Raw genomic sequence first — 14496 nt, 5'->3', positions numbered from 1 at the left:
ATGAAGTGTTCAGGGATGGCTGCTCCAACCGTAAGCAGTATGGCGCTATGACACTACACAGGATGTGCATGGGAGTCTCATACCCCATTGTTTATTCTCTGCATGATTTCTCATGGGCCCCCAATCTATAAGGCAGCGGTTCCCAAACTAAGGCAGTTCCCAAGGGATTGGTGGCTCCCTTGATCTACTGGGCCACTGGCTGTGGTTCCACATTAGGGCTCCATTGTATATGGTGGCAGGTTTTTTTGCAAGAATTCTACAGCTTCCCTGGCTGGTTTCCAAGAGCCGCCTCTCACAGTTTTGGGAGCCACTGCTCTAAGGTACAAGATCTGTGTTGACATGGAGTTTCTGGCCCACTCTCTGCAAATTGTAAGAAGTTTCTATGTCTCAGGCAATTGTGCTGGATTCAGGGAATACAAGATCTGACGAGTAATGCATCAAAAACATAAAACAAGAAAATATCATAAACTGCCAAAAAAATGCAAAAACAAGATTCAACCACCACTAACACAAATCAAATTTAAATTTAAATCCAAATTACCATGCAACAAAGATTTCAAGCCTAAATAAAACAAAGCAGCAGGAACAGATTTACATATCAGACTATTAGTTTGTTTTTTTTCCCCAAAAATGTAAAAATAAAACGAAACACACGGAAACTCTGCAAAGCACATTATCTTGGAGAAAACCTTCCAAATAAAGAGCTGAGAGGGGGAGACATAAAAGATGCAGGCGGCAACCTGCTATAGTCAGTCGAGGCAACTGTATTTACTGTGCAATAATGGCAAAAGATGGGAAGAAGCCTGAGATTTCTGTCCGTGCGACGGCGCAATCCAAGAGCACTTGAAAGGTTTAAACCCTGATCCGAACCCAATCCACTGTCACCATTTTTTGTTTCATGATTTCCAAGAACAAGATGAAATCTGACCAAAGAGGGATATTGCAAACCAACCTGAATTTCTTCTGCTTCCTTCCCAGCCGCACAGAAGGATCAAAGAGATTTGTCTCTTGCTATCACTTTCCTTTGATTACAGGGGTTGGTGGACTTTGGACTTATGTGTATCACCCATTTCCAGGGTTACCTGTAGAGGTGGTCTTCATGAAAAGCTTCATTATATAGGAGGAAACTTGTGATCTTTTTTTTTTTTTTAATATCTGACCCTTTGGTTTTGTTGAGCTCTTTCTCTTCCTGTTCAGATCTAGAGAAGGTGAAGAGTTTTAAAGTGGGGAGCTCTTTCCTGAGAGAGGACACAATATGTTAACGTTGCTGCCAAAGACACACTTATCTAGCAGTAAGCCCCATTGAACTCAAGGGGATTTACTTCTGAGTAGACATGCCTAGGACTGTGCAGTAAGTCTTGTTTGCTGTTTGGTTCAATTTTGTGATGGAGGAAGTCCTTGCAGTCTGATTAGGTTAGGCCTGTACCCAGTGGCGTAGCTGGAGGGGATGCAAAGCACTTAGTTTTGCAAGGGGCCTCACCATAGCGTGCAAGCAGCCCCTCCTCTTCAGACCCATTCCGGGTGATGGGAGCCAAACGGATGCATTCATCTCAATTTTGCTCCCCTGCCCAGAATGGCTCAAAAGGGGAGGGGCCACTTGCACTCTGCAGAAAGGCGCCATGATTTAGTGCTTTGCATCTTCTCTAGCAATGCCACTGCCTGTACTTGTGCAAAAGATTGCCACTACAAAGAAGAACCCTGGGACAAAGAAGCAACTAGAGTTCTCCTCTTTAGATATTTTTAATCAACTTATTAATGCAAAACTAATTGAAATTCACCAGACCTTTGTAAATAAAAGAAAAAAAGACAAATTGTTGTCTTTATTATTATCAAAATTGGAGATACGCATCCCAATCTTATGGTTTTCCCCATCAGAGCATGCATGCTTTGCACCAAAACAGATAATTCTGCATGCTATGATGGGGGGGGGGGAGGGATTGGGAAGCTTGGGAGAGGCAAGGGAAATTATTTTCCCTTGGTTGGTTGGCTGGCAACCTTCAGTCTCGAAAGCTTATGGTATAAGCCTACAGCACCCGGTATTCCCTGGTGGTCTCCCATCCAAGTACTAACCAGGCCTGACACTGCTTAGCTTCCGAGATCAGACGAGATCAGGCATGTGCAGAGTAACAGTTGACATTATTTTCCCTCACCTCCCTGTAAGGCTCCTGTTCATCAATGGATCTCCCTGGACCTATGTCAGCACTTTAGCTGGTGCAAGTCCAAAGGGAGAAAGGTGGTGCATTGGGAAGTGAGGAAGGGAATCGCATTTGGGTGCAAGTAACCTTCACTGGGTGCTACCTACTCCCACCTCCGGCATGCTTCCCACCCACCCTCCCTCCCACCTCCATCATTATCCTGCCCTGTTCTACCCACCCTGCCTACTCATCTCCATCAGTGGGCCTTCATTGTCCTGCTGCCGTGAGCAGGGCCCCCACATCATCTCCATTTACGACAACCAGAAAGCAGGCTGAGCTGCCAGAATGCTAGTTCTTTCTATCAGCAGATTGCTGCAGAGGAATTGGGCCGCAAGTTTTAAAATGTTCACTTTGCCCATTGCTGCCAATCTGGGGACGATTAACAAAAGTACACCGGCTGGGTATTTGGAGCTGTGGTGCATGATTAGCGCGGAGCTTGCTATTTCTGTATCTGGGTTCCATCTATTGTCAATTTTTCCTCCATTGTATTTTGCTTGCATTAACTGTATGCTGGTTTGGGGCCATAGAGAAAACACAGTCGAGGCGTTTGATGTAATTAATTGTGTCCATCTGGTCTCGTGTGATGTTGCCTTATCTTGAGTCAGATGCCAGTTCATTTCAGTTATATCCACACCAATTGGCATGGATTCCCCAGGTTTTCATCTGAGCCATACCTGGAGCTGTCAGTGATGGATGACCTTCTAGGATGCAAAGCACGGGCACTACCACCGAGCAACAACCTCTTCCCTAAATATGATACTAGAGGATCATTAATTTCATGCATCAAAAAGCCCTGACTTAAGAGACATCTGGCCATTTGAACAAATATGTTACGCACCTGTATTTAAAGGTGTCAGGATCGCTTGCATTCACAGCTACTTTGAAGTAACCCCCACTGAAGTGAATAGGGCTCCTTCTGAATACACATCCAGAGGATCAGGCTGTCAGGGTTTCCCCAATTCAGGTTAGCAGCCGTATTTGTATATCCTGTTTGTAAATCAAATGAAATGGTCACATTGATCACTGTGTATGTTCAGTCTCCTTCCCTTTTCTCTAGAGCAGGGGTGCCCAAACCCCAGCCCAGGGGCCACTTGCGGCCCTCGGGGACTCCCAATCCGGCCCATGGGGAGCCCCAAGTCGTCAATGAGTCTCTGGCCCTCTGGAGACTTGCTGGAGCCCATGCTGGCCCAATGCAGCTTCTCTCAGTGTGAGGGTGACTGTTTGCCCTCTCACTTGAGCTGTGGAATAAGGGCTCCCTCCACTGCTTGCTGTTTCATGTCTGTGATGCAGCAGCGGCACCAAAGGAAAGGACAGCCTTGCTTTGTGCAAGGCCTTTTATAGGCCTTGAGCTATTGCAAGACCTTCATTCATTTATACGTTCCATCTCTAATATATTCTTTTATGTAAATTTATGTAAATTTACTCAAATTTTAAATGTAAATTAATTCTTCCCCCCCCCCGGCCCCTGACACAGTGTCAGAGAGATGATGTGGCCCTCCTGCCAAAATGTTTGGACACCCCTGCTCTAGAGCATGAAAAACATTCACAATGGATGTATTACAGGCTACAAGGAATTATTGGCAACATTGTGATAACACTCTCATGCATAAAAATGCTATTTTCCCCTTCCCAAAGGAGGAATCTGGATCATATTCAATAGCTAAGAATTCAGGAATCTATGCTGTGGCAGGCATTAATAGCTATTGATAAGAGTGGAGGAAGAGAACAAGGGGGGAAAAAACCCCATGAAACAAAAAGAAAGGAGCAGATTTCAAAGAGTAAATAAGCAGGCTTAGTTAAAACCAAAGTGCCATCAAGCAACTGTGTTTTTCAAACGAACGCACCAGTGACATGGAAAGCGATCCTTAAGGATTCCAAATCTGTGCTTAAAGTGAAGGCACATATCCACAGGTTTTTAGGTGGGTTGGATATCCAAAATAAACGTGTGAGTCCAACTTGTGGACCAACTTCCCCTTCTAGACCTATGCTGAGATTAGCCAGTGTTCAATGATATCCCAGGGTTTTGCTAATGACCCAGGCCTGCTAGGCCCACCTGGTGCCCTTCTATTGTCATAGTGGTACAGGGGCCTCCATCTACTTTATGAACATGAAGAACAAGAAGACTGTTCTTCCCATGAAGAAGAAGAATGCAGCAGTTCTTCTCTGTGTCCTCTGTGCAACTGCGCGTGGTGGAGTTCTGGGCATGAGCAGAGCCAACATTCAGGCTTTCCGAGCTTTGTTGAGCCTTCTGCCCTTGCATCAGCCAACAAAACGCAGAACCTTCAGAAATCATGCAAGAGCTTGGGAAAGCTTGGAAGATACAGAGGACACATCCATTGACACAATTGTTCATGAACACAACTCTTTGTTTTATTTTTCACAATAAATGAGAGCCAAGTCCTATCCTTCACCCCCACACTACCCCTCTGGCCAATGCAGCCGTGTAGAAAACAAGTGCACTGTATTCAGCAGGGGAGGGGGGATGAATTGGCAGGCTTTGGAGGGGAAAGGGGAACAGCCCCTTACCCCTCCATAAGCCTCCAGCTCTGCAATGGGTCTCCTCCCACCTTCACCAGCTCTGTAACTGGTGCAAGTCTGAAAAAGGGTGGGGAGGCTTGCAAAATGGGATAGAACCTGGCATGTGCCATTGCCCCTGGATCCACCCCCTCACACAGCCTCTCTGCCCTGCCTGACCCTACCCAGTTCCTTCCCCTCCAGTTTTTCCCCACCAGATCCCCTCCCCATTACCTTTCCCTCCCCACCCCATCACTTCTTTCTCCAGCAGGCCCAGCCTGGTCAGGTGGCAGTTGAAGCAATGAAGCAATCAAGACACACTCATATGTTTAGGGTTCATGAAGGGAGCAAAGCAGGCTGGCAAGCTTCAGGGAGAGAGCGCTCACACAAGGGAGTTGCACTCGCACACACAGCCAGCCTCCTCGCCTTCCTTTATTAACCTCCCTCTCTGCCCAGTACAAAGTCCAGTAGGTAAACACTGTTCCTCAGCTACATTCTAGCCTAGTAGAAAGGTCAGTTGGGGAACAGTGCAAGTTCCTCAAGGCATTTGGCACTTTGTGGATTCAGCCTGTTTACTCAGTCTGCTTCAGAACTCGGGCATCACCCAGACCGGAGCTCGGGCATCACCTAGTCTGCTTCCTGACTCAGACCTCACCCAGTCTGCCTTGTGCCCCAGGCGTCACCCCGGAGTGTGCCCCAAGGGGGTGAGTGTGCTCACTGGCCTTTGTCACGTAAGCACAAAGGGTAAGGTCTGGGTAAGGTCCGGTATTCCCCTGATTATTTCCTTCAGCAGTGTCGGAGCACTGCTGCCTCTTGCTCCATAAGCAGCCATTTTACAACAGCAGAACCTCATTAGAGGTTCTGCCCAACAGCCCAATCCTCAGTAGGACTCTTTTTCCTTGTGAAATTGACCCTGTAGTGGTGGAAGCCTTCCTTCTTTAATGGGGTATGAATTATTTACATCATCTGCACTGACATTTTAGCAAAGTAACTTTCCTCCTTGGCCTGAAGTAGCCTGAGAGTGGGGTGTTTACGTATGTGGATAGGGCTGTGCGTGTTGTTGGGTCAGGTTCAGGCTCCCACAACCATCTCACGCTCCTTCCTAGGCCTTTGCCCTTCCAGATATACTAATAAGAAATCCTTCTATGGACAACAATCTGTCTTGGATCAGGCATAGTTGGAATGATAGCAGTGTTAGTTTGATACTTTCCTGCACCATGGTCATCTAACCTGCCCAGATGTGGACTTGCTCTCCTTTTCATTGCCCTTCTGGACTTCTGACAGTCATATACACTTCTCTGTTTTGAAAAGCTCCAGCAGCTCTCAGCCAGTTCTCCTTATCAGACTGTGACAGCTTGGAATATAGTTAGCAGTACGAATGGGGCCTGTCAGCTTCTCTACACATGGACCAGACTCAGACTTTGCTATTTTCTTGCCTGATTTGTCCTAGTTTTCCATCATCTTAGTCACCATCTCCTATATCTCTTTCCTCAACCTTACTATAAGCCAGTCCATAAACATCAAACCACACACACACAAAATGAACCTATAAGGCACAGTAAATATGCAAACTTTTTCAAACATAATATACAATCCACTGATTATATTAAAATAGCTATGCATACCTAGGCCTCTAAGAAAAGCACAGTGATTATGGAAAAGTTACTGTATGAGGGAATCTTTTGAGGTGTGACACTAGAGTGGGGGTGTCCAAACTTTTGGACAGGAAGGCCACATCATCTCTCTGACACTGCGTCAGGGGCGAGTAAAAAAAAGAATTAATTTATATTTCAAATTTGAATAAATTTGATTAAATTTACATAAATGATATATTAGAGACGGAACTTATACGAATGAATGAAGGTTTTACAATAGCTCAAGGTCTATAAAAGACCTTGCACAAAGCAATGCTGGCCTTTCCTTCACTGCTGCTGCTGCATCACAGACATGAAACAGCAAGCAGTGGGGGGAACCCTCATCCCACAGCTCACATGAGAGGTTGAAGAGTCACCCTCACTCTGAGAGCAGTTGCATTGGGCCAGCATGGGCTCCAGCAAGTCTCTGGAGGGCCAGAGGTTCATTGGAGACTAGGGGCTGCCCGTGGGTCAGATTGGGAGTCCCCAAGGACTGCAAGTGGCCCCTGGGCTGGGGTTTGGGCAACCCTGCACTAGAGGGTTGGCAACCATATTGTCAACTCACGTTGGTGTAGTAGGCCTCACTCCAACTCTAGAGGTTCAGCAGATGGATGTGAGGATATAGATTCTGACACCATTTTGAGTTTTTCCCAGAAAAAAGTCTGGTGTCCATACACTCCATAATCTACCACTAAAAACAATTTTCAGCCTTCAGTAGCCGCCCTCCAAAAAAGTCTAAAAGGTATAAGCTATGTTGTTGCTCCGTTTGATGTGGAACCTGTTTAATATCCTACTGCTTCCCTCCAGCTTGCAGTCAAGAATTAATCAGAATCCCTTTGCCCAGTGGTAGCAACTGATAACTGCTTACCTTACTTTCATCTCGATTTCTTCACAACCGCATTTATTCATTATTAATAAAATGTCATTAAACAAAAATACATACCTGAACGAAGTCTTAAATTGTGGTGCACCTCACAGCTTCCCCATACCTAAAACACAATATGGTCAATGCATTCCACATTCATGCTCTTCTTGGTATGCGCTCAATTAAATATGTTGAAATGATGCTGCATGGGCTATGGTTGGATATTTACAGCCCAAACCCATCCTCTCTTTTTGCAGGCAGAACATACACTCCACCAGTGGAAGTGAAAGAATGACAGTGGAAGTAATGTTCTATGGGCGAGTGCAAGGATAGTGCCAACGTAATGACTGTTGGCCACACCTGTGGGCCAGTGGTGAGGCCACCATCACTGGCACCAGTTGATGGTGGAGGTGGGAAGAAAAGGACAGGGAGATGAACAGGAGGGACAGCGGTGGGAGGTGTCCCTCCCACGGAGGGGGAGGGCAAGTGGTGGAATGGGGCAGTAGATGGCAGGTACCAGCGGCATGTGCATGAGCCAGAATCCTATGTTCCTTCTCTCTCTCTTATTTCACCTTGGTTCTGCATCACCAAAATGGCCAGTACAGAACTGAGCCATTGGGAAAACAGAGGCTCTCTCGAGGGTATGGGAACAAAAATTCCTTCACCCTGAAGAGAACATCATGACTTCCCCTCACCATAAGATGCTGCACATCAACTGTTACCTTGCACATGCTGGATCTTGTCTGATCTTGGAAGCTAAGCAGGGTCAGGCCTGGTTAGTACTTGGATGGGAGACCACCTGGGAATACCGGGTGCTGTAGGCTTATACCATAGTCTTTTGAGACTGAAGGTTGCCAACCAACCAAGATGCAGCACGTGCTCTGTTGGCATGGCTCTACAGGTGGAGGGGGGAGTTCAAGAGGATCGAGTTGTTAATTAGGTACAGCTAAAGGGGTTATAAGAATGCTTGCAATCTAAAGCCTATTGCTTTGTGAATCCACACCAGCATCCGAACTGGTATGGAAGTGCCTGACAGTTGTACCCCATGAAACATTTCGCAACTATAAATGTAGGAAATACCTGAGAGTCAGTCATGATAGGACCACTGACATAACTAAAAGCTCATCCCAGACAGCCTAACACTGAATTCTGAAACTGATGTAATGGGGCATTAACCAGAATAAACTGGTGTGGATGGGGGAGCTCCAGGCAAGATTTGCCACATACTGAAGGAGCTCTGGGGTTGCCTCCATGTGAGTTCAACTTTACTCACATCTACCACTTCAGCCCTCAACTTTACCAGCATTCTGCTAATAAATGTTGATTGAGTTGTTGTCTACTGGCCTGACACTGAACAGGCAATCGCCAGCATGCACCAATCGCAACATGGATACGTTCAACCTATATTCACATCCAGTCTATATTCACCCCAATTTGATTGTGCAAATTGGTGCTAAATACAGTGGGGGACAGTTGAACAGAGGGACATTTTGCAGCATAGATGGAACTGTGGAGAAGAGCCCCAAAGGGAATGCTGGGGGTGTCGGTTTTGGTCTGCCAATCACCTGAGGAAGCATTGCAGGTGATCCACATTGATTATCATCTTTTTGCTCTGCTTTTGCAGAATCTCTCTGATGTGACTCCAGGCAACCTGATTCCAAGGTAACAAGGAGGGTACCGTGGACAAATTGCCAGGAACCTGTTGGGGAATGTCCAAAATCCAGATGACAAACGTCCTGAGGTGGCTAACCTGATCATCAGGATGCTTGACTGAGGCTGAGTGAGCTCAAAACACGCCTGATATCTGAAAGGAAGACTCATGGGTCCTGCAAAAAAGAGAGGGAAAAATGAAAGAAAACGCTTTGTGGACCTGCACAACCCTTTCAAAAATAATAGCTGTGTTCAAGCCAGATGGAGTGGATTTCATGTGCCATTAAATGCCAGTTCTCCCTTCTGTCAGACAGCAAAGCTTCCCAATAATTTTTCCCCATCTAAACTTCTGATGCACCACTAGATCATAAGTCACTGGCAATTCCATTAGGAAGCAAGAGAAATGGAAGATTGGGCCCCATCTGCTCCCTCCTTTACTCTTCCTTTATGGACCTGTTAACAAATTGCCTTTCTGCAAGTCCCACCTTCCCAATCTGTGTGGCAGAAATGCCTGCACTATGTATTAAGTTTGCAGCTATATCATTGACTGTAAAGAGGGACACTTTCCATCACAAAACATACCTAGGACCAAAAGATGTGTCTTCCAGACTGAGCCTAATTTGTTCCTGACTGGGTATTTCAATTTTTGCCAATTCTTGCTTATTCGCTGTTGACTTTGAACATCCCCTGAGCTTTCCTGCCAGGAGTAACTCTGTCAATATCCATGGCAACATTTGCTAATTGTGTTAATAAGATACTCAACTTTTCCATCCCTTCCACGCCATGCCCATCCAGTGTTCAAACCATTGGCTAAATAAATTTGTTTTTAAGTCTGAGGCTTCACAATGAAAGTCTAACTGAGGCCACCACCTCAGGTGGAAATTTGGCAAAGGTTACTTGCTTGATTGCCTGCCGGTCTGGCTGCCACCACTTACCTCCTCCTTCTCCTCCATTCTTTGGATTTGAAAAGGAAGAGTAGAAGTGTGTCTTCAATGATCTAGACCACCATTCACCACCCCATTTCATCTTCTGCTCCATTCCCTTCTTCAGAATACAGGAAGTACAGGAAACTGCAAGAGAACTGGCACAGCCAGCAGCTGAAAAGTGAACCACCTCAGTTGCCAGACGTCCCTACCATCTAAGAGATAGGGTATATCTCTGGGCAGGAGGTCTGGTCTTGGCAGGAGGTCTGGTCTAGAGGGTAGAGCCTCCGTTAGCCCAAAGATAACATCCAAAGGTCGCCAGTTTGAGGCCACTGGCACCTTGAATGGTGAGACCTTGAAGCAGCTGACAAGCTGAGCTGAGTGATTCCACCTGCTCTTGGTGTGAGCAAGAAGCGTCTTGGCTGCCCTCCATGTGAGAGATGGAGCTGCTTGTCAGCCTGCGTGGGAGAACTGGAGGCAAGGAGCAGACCAGGAAGATCCATTCTGAAATGTTGTCGTTTCTTGAAAGAGAGAACCTCTATGATTGTAAAAATCCCCTGGAGGGATTTAGAAATGCCTGCCTGTGTAAACCGCCTTGAATAAAGTCAGAGGAGTAGTCCGATGACCAGAAAGGTGGTATATAAATACCTTGTTGTTGTTGTTGCTGTTGTTGTATATCTACATTCTATATTTGAACTGCTTTCGTTGTCATTTCCTTTCCTCAGTGAACGCTGGGAACTGCAGTTGCATGTAACATAGAAGGGGGTATATCTTGGTGGATGTAGTGCATCCCAAGATTCTATTCCATTTCCCATTCAGGTGTTTCTTCTGAGGTTCCTCAGACTTATGCCAGCTAAATAGCCAGTATACGTCCAATGAGAGCCATTGGTAGCCACACAGCTTGTGCAGAGGTAAATAAAAAATATTTTGACTTCTGGGCTATCTGATCACACACACCCCCCATCATAGCATGAAGTGCATGCTCTGGCTGTGCAGGGTAAATTGGTGGGAGACAGGATTAAGGCACACATGTGACTGGAGCAGTAGGGTACAGGGTGCATTGGCCAACAAGGGTACAGGCAATATGGAGTGCAGTGTGGGATTGATGCCTGTGTTATGTGAGCGCTCAATACTCTGTTTTGCATGCATGCAGAGTGTAGGACTGAAGCCTTCCTGTGGTGTGATCTCCCCATTAAACAAATTTGTGGTTGTGTCCCAGGCTTTTTGCCCAGGTATTCTGACAAAGCAAATTTACCTTCTCATAAGGAGAAGTATGAACTTCATGGTTTGTTCAAAGCTCACCGTTTCAGTGTAGACCAACATTCATTCAATTAACGCATGTGCCGTCACACACAGAAACGTGTGCAGCAGAGAGTGTTTGTTCCAAACAATATATAATGAAGTCATGGGATGTCCTCCAATGAATAGTTTTAAAGGGGAATTCAGGGTACTGGCCAATTCCAGGAAGGGTCATATCACTGCGACCCAATAACCTAGTCGTATCAACATGGAAAGACACACACAAAAAAGGACAGGGACCAATTATTTCCATTAGCCAGCAAGGGCAGAACAAGATGTAATAGGCTTAGAGGGACACTGTCAACTTGAATTTCTAAGGCTAATTTAAAAAATTCCATATTCTATTGTGATATATTACCCTTTAAATAGCATGACCTAATTTTAATTTTTTTTTTTAAATTACAAGATCTTCTCTGGCTTCTCTTCATGTCCCTTTGAGTCTTTCAACCAAAGAGAGAGAGAGAGAGAGAGAGAGAGAGAGAGAGAGAGAGAGAGAGAGAGAGAGAGAGAGAGAGAGAGTATCTAGCAGATAACTCATAATTAGGGAAAAATAAACAAATATGCTGTTACAAGCACAGAGATAATAGATGTGAAAAAGGCATTTCTTCTCACTTAATTTGGAAACAGCCACAAAGTCTGCTAATGCTGAACAACTTTAGAACTCCTGCTAGTTTCAGTAGTGGAAACTTTCCCTTGTTATGTGAGAGGTAATGGAATTGGGCTCTGGTTCACACCTGTGGCAGGTGAATGAGATGGTAGAATGGACTGAGCTCCATCAAACTGCAATGCTGGAGGATTCTGAATCCTTGCCAATGCTAATAATGCATTAAATAACTAACGTAACTCCCTGCATATAGAAAACTAGTACAGCAGGCTAAGGGCCAGCTGGAACCATTTTTTTTGTTTGCAGTGTGTGGGTTTTTTTGGGAGGGGGGGGAAGCATTCCAAAGTGGCACAGTAATCAGAAATGACACAGGATGTTGGCCTATATGTCTTTAAAAGAGGGTTGGACTGGACAGAGTTATGGAGGAAAAGTCCATCACACAAGCCATGATGACTATATGCGACCTCCGAGTTTTAGAAGTAGCCTATCTCCGAATGCCATATGCAAGGGAATGGCAACAGGATAAAGGTATCTCATCTTGGATGCTCCCTGAGGCTTCTGGTGGACCACTATGGGATACAGGAAGCTGAACTGGATGGGTCCATGGTCTGATCCAGCATGGCTGCTCTTACGTTCGCAATCCTCAGGCTCCTAGCTCCTCATTCTGCAGCATGAGCAGACAAAGCCTTATTTCTAACAAGAAGTACTTTTGGAACAGAGTACCCATCTAGGCTGAGTATAAAAATACTCAGTATAAAAATATATAAATAAAGTTAGCAGTACAAAAATCCACTAAGAAACGCTGTGTTATAGCTATTCCTAATTTGCGTCCTGCTCAGATATACGCTCTATTCAGTTGCAAACCTACCATTAGGTCTGATGGGGCAAAAGCCCCAGGTGCAAGTCACTAGGACCCCGTGGAAACCTCTCTAAGGCTCCCGATGGGGAAGAAACTGTGCTTCCGATTTCCCAGAAGCACAGTTTATAGCGTTAGGGAATCTCAGAGAGGCTTTCCTGACACAGTCCTGGGTTGTGCGAGGCTCCGTGAGCCTCAGGTGAGCGGGGAGTGTGGATTTTTGAGCGGAGGGGGGGAAGATAGCCCTCATGGGGCACCATTGTGGACCTTTACCCTAGGCGCGGGGTTGGGGAGATCCGCTGCTGGCTCTATTGAAGGTCATAAAAATGATCCTGCAGATCGAACCAGAGGTTCATCTGGTTCAATGTCTTGTTCCCATAGCAGCCAACCAGATGCCTCTGGGTACCTTTACTGAGACCCCATCTAAACAAGACACTCACCCCTTGGTGAGGAGATACTTCCCATGATACCAGAGTTCATTTCAGTCAATTATTGCATGAGAGATCCTCCCTGTTGAACCTCAGGAATTCACCAAAACTCCCCCGTGACCCATTCCTGTGGGGGGAAAAACTGGCATTTGTATCATCTCTAAGAAATATTATTTAATAGTGTATCACAAAGCAGGCACCTATCTGGTTGCTACCAACAGTCAGTTGACATACATTTGCCAAATTTTTCCACCTTGGCATTTTTCCCACCCCTTTCCCTGCTTTCCGTTACCAGGATTATTGAAAATGATGATTGATGATTGGCAACCTTCAGTCTCGAAAGACTATGGTATAAGCCTACAGCAGCCGGTATTTCCAGGTGGTCTCCCATCCAAGTACTAACCGGACCTGACCCTGCTTAGCTTCCAAGATCAGACAAGATCAGGTATGTGCATGGTAACAGTTGCTGAAATGTGTTGTTTCTTTTTAGTCCGATTGTACATATCTCTTCCTATTGAACCAACTTCACTAATACGTGTGTTTTGTCGCAGTTTCTCCCCCATTCTCTGCCACTCTCATTTTTCAGATGCCTGCATATTTGCACTTTTTTCCAGAGCTGTCCATTCAAAGTCATCTCACTCTGTTTTTTATGATTTTGTGATCAATCACAAATTCAACCTGGCATTACAGAGGCATATGTTGGCTCTGAGCACATCTGGGGTGAACAAAATACTAAAACTGTCTTCAAATGGAATAAAACAGTCTAGTTACTGCAGGAGAAGAAAGCCTGTGCGTACTGTAAACAGCAGGGTATGTATCATAAACTGACAGCCAGATCCAACGCATCTTCCTGCCTAGCACTGCAGCTGCAATAAAGGGGCACACACTGTATCCTGCAAGGTAGTATGGGGCCCTGGAGGCCTCCATGGGGAACAGGAACATTTTTTCCCTTGACTCAGGGTAAACCTACAGGGCCTACTTAGACCTATGCAGCAACTGTTACCCTGCACATGCCCGATCTCTTCTGATCTTGGAAGCTAAGCAGGGTCAGGCCTGGTTAGTACTTGGATGGGAGACCGCCTGGGAATACCGGGTGCTGTAGTCAATACCATAGTCTTTCGAGACTGAAGGTTGCCAATCATTCACCATTCACTTAGACCTGCACCAATAACTTCATTGGCACAAGTTTACACAGACCTGGGTTGGGGGATTGAGAACACGAAGAGCGTTATAGGTGTCATCACTGCCACTGCGAACACCTCCTTCCAGCCTTCAATCCACCCTCCTCCCTGCCCCAATCTCCATTCTATTCTTCCCCCTCCATGACCCATTCCACCACCCCTCCTTGTTTCCACCCTCCTTGAGTGGACTTACCAGTTCTGACAAGAATCCTCAGTGCATGGAACAAACCACTTGTTACTTGCAGCAGTGGCTAGGCCACGCTAAATAGTGTGCCACATTTTAAGTCAACTGTAAATAGTATGTAACATTTTATGTTACGCTGCCAGAATGTTCATTCCATCAGCAT

General features: G+C 45.7%; 2 pseudogenes; one reads left to right on the top strand and one right to left on the bottom strand.

The window, feature by feature from the left end:
* Window positions 1-2021: 2021 nt before the first annotated feature.
* Window positions 2022-2135, bottom strand: LOC136658126 (5S ribosomal RNA; annotated as a pseudogene).
* Window positions 2136-13956: 11821 nt separating this feature from the next.
* On the top strand, window positions 13957-14073 carry LOC136658001 (5S ribosomal RNA; annotated as a pseudogene).
* The last annotated feature ends 423 nt before the right edge of the window (window positions 14074-14496 follow it).

This window comes from Tiliqua scincoides, chromosome 7 (genome assembly GCF_035046505.1).
Source record: "Tiliqua scincoides isolate rTilSci1 chromosome 7, rTilSci1.hap2, whole genome shotgun sequence".
NCBI lineage: Eukaryota > Metazoa > Chordata > Lepidosauria > Squamata > Scincidae > Tiliqua > Tiliqua scincoides.
The sequence above is the reverse complement of the archived record's forward strand: the minus strand, read 5'-3'. Positions and strand labels throughout refer to the sequence as shown.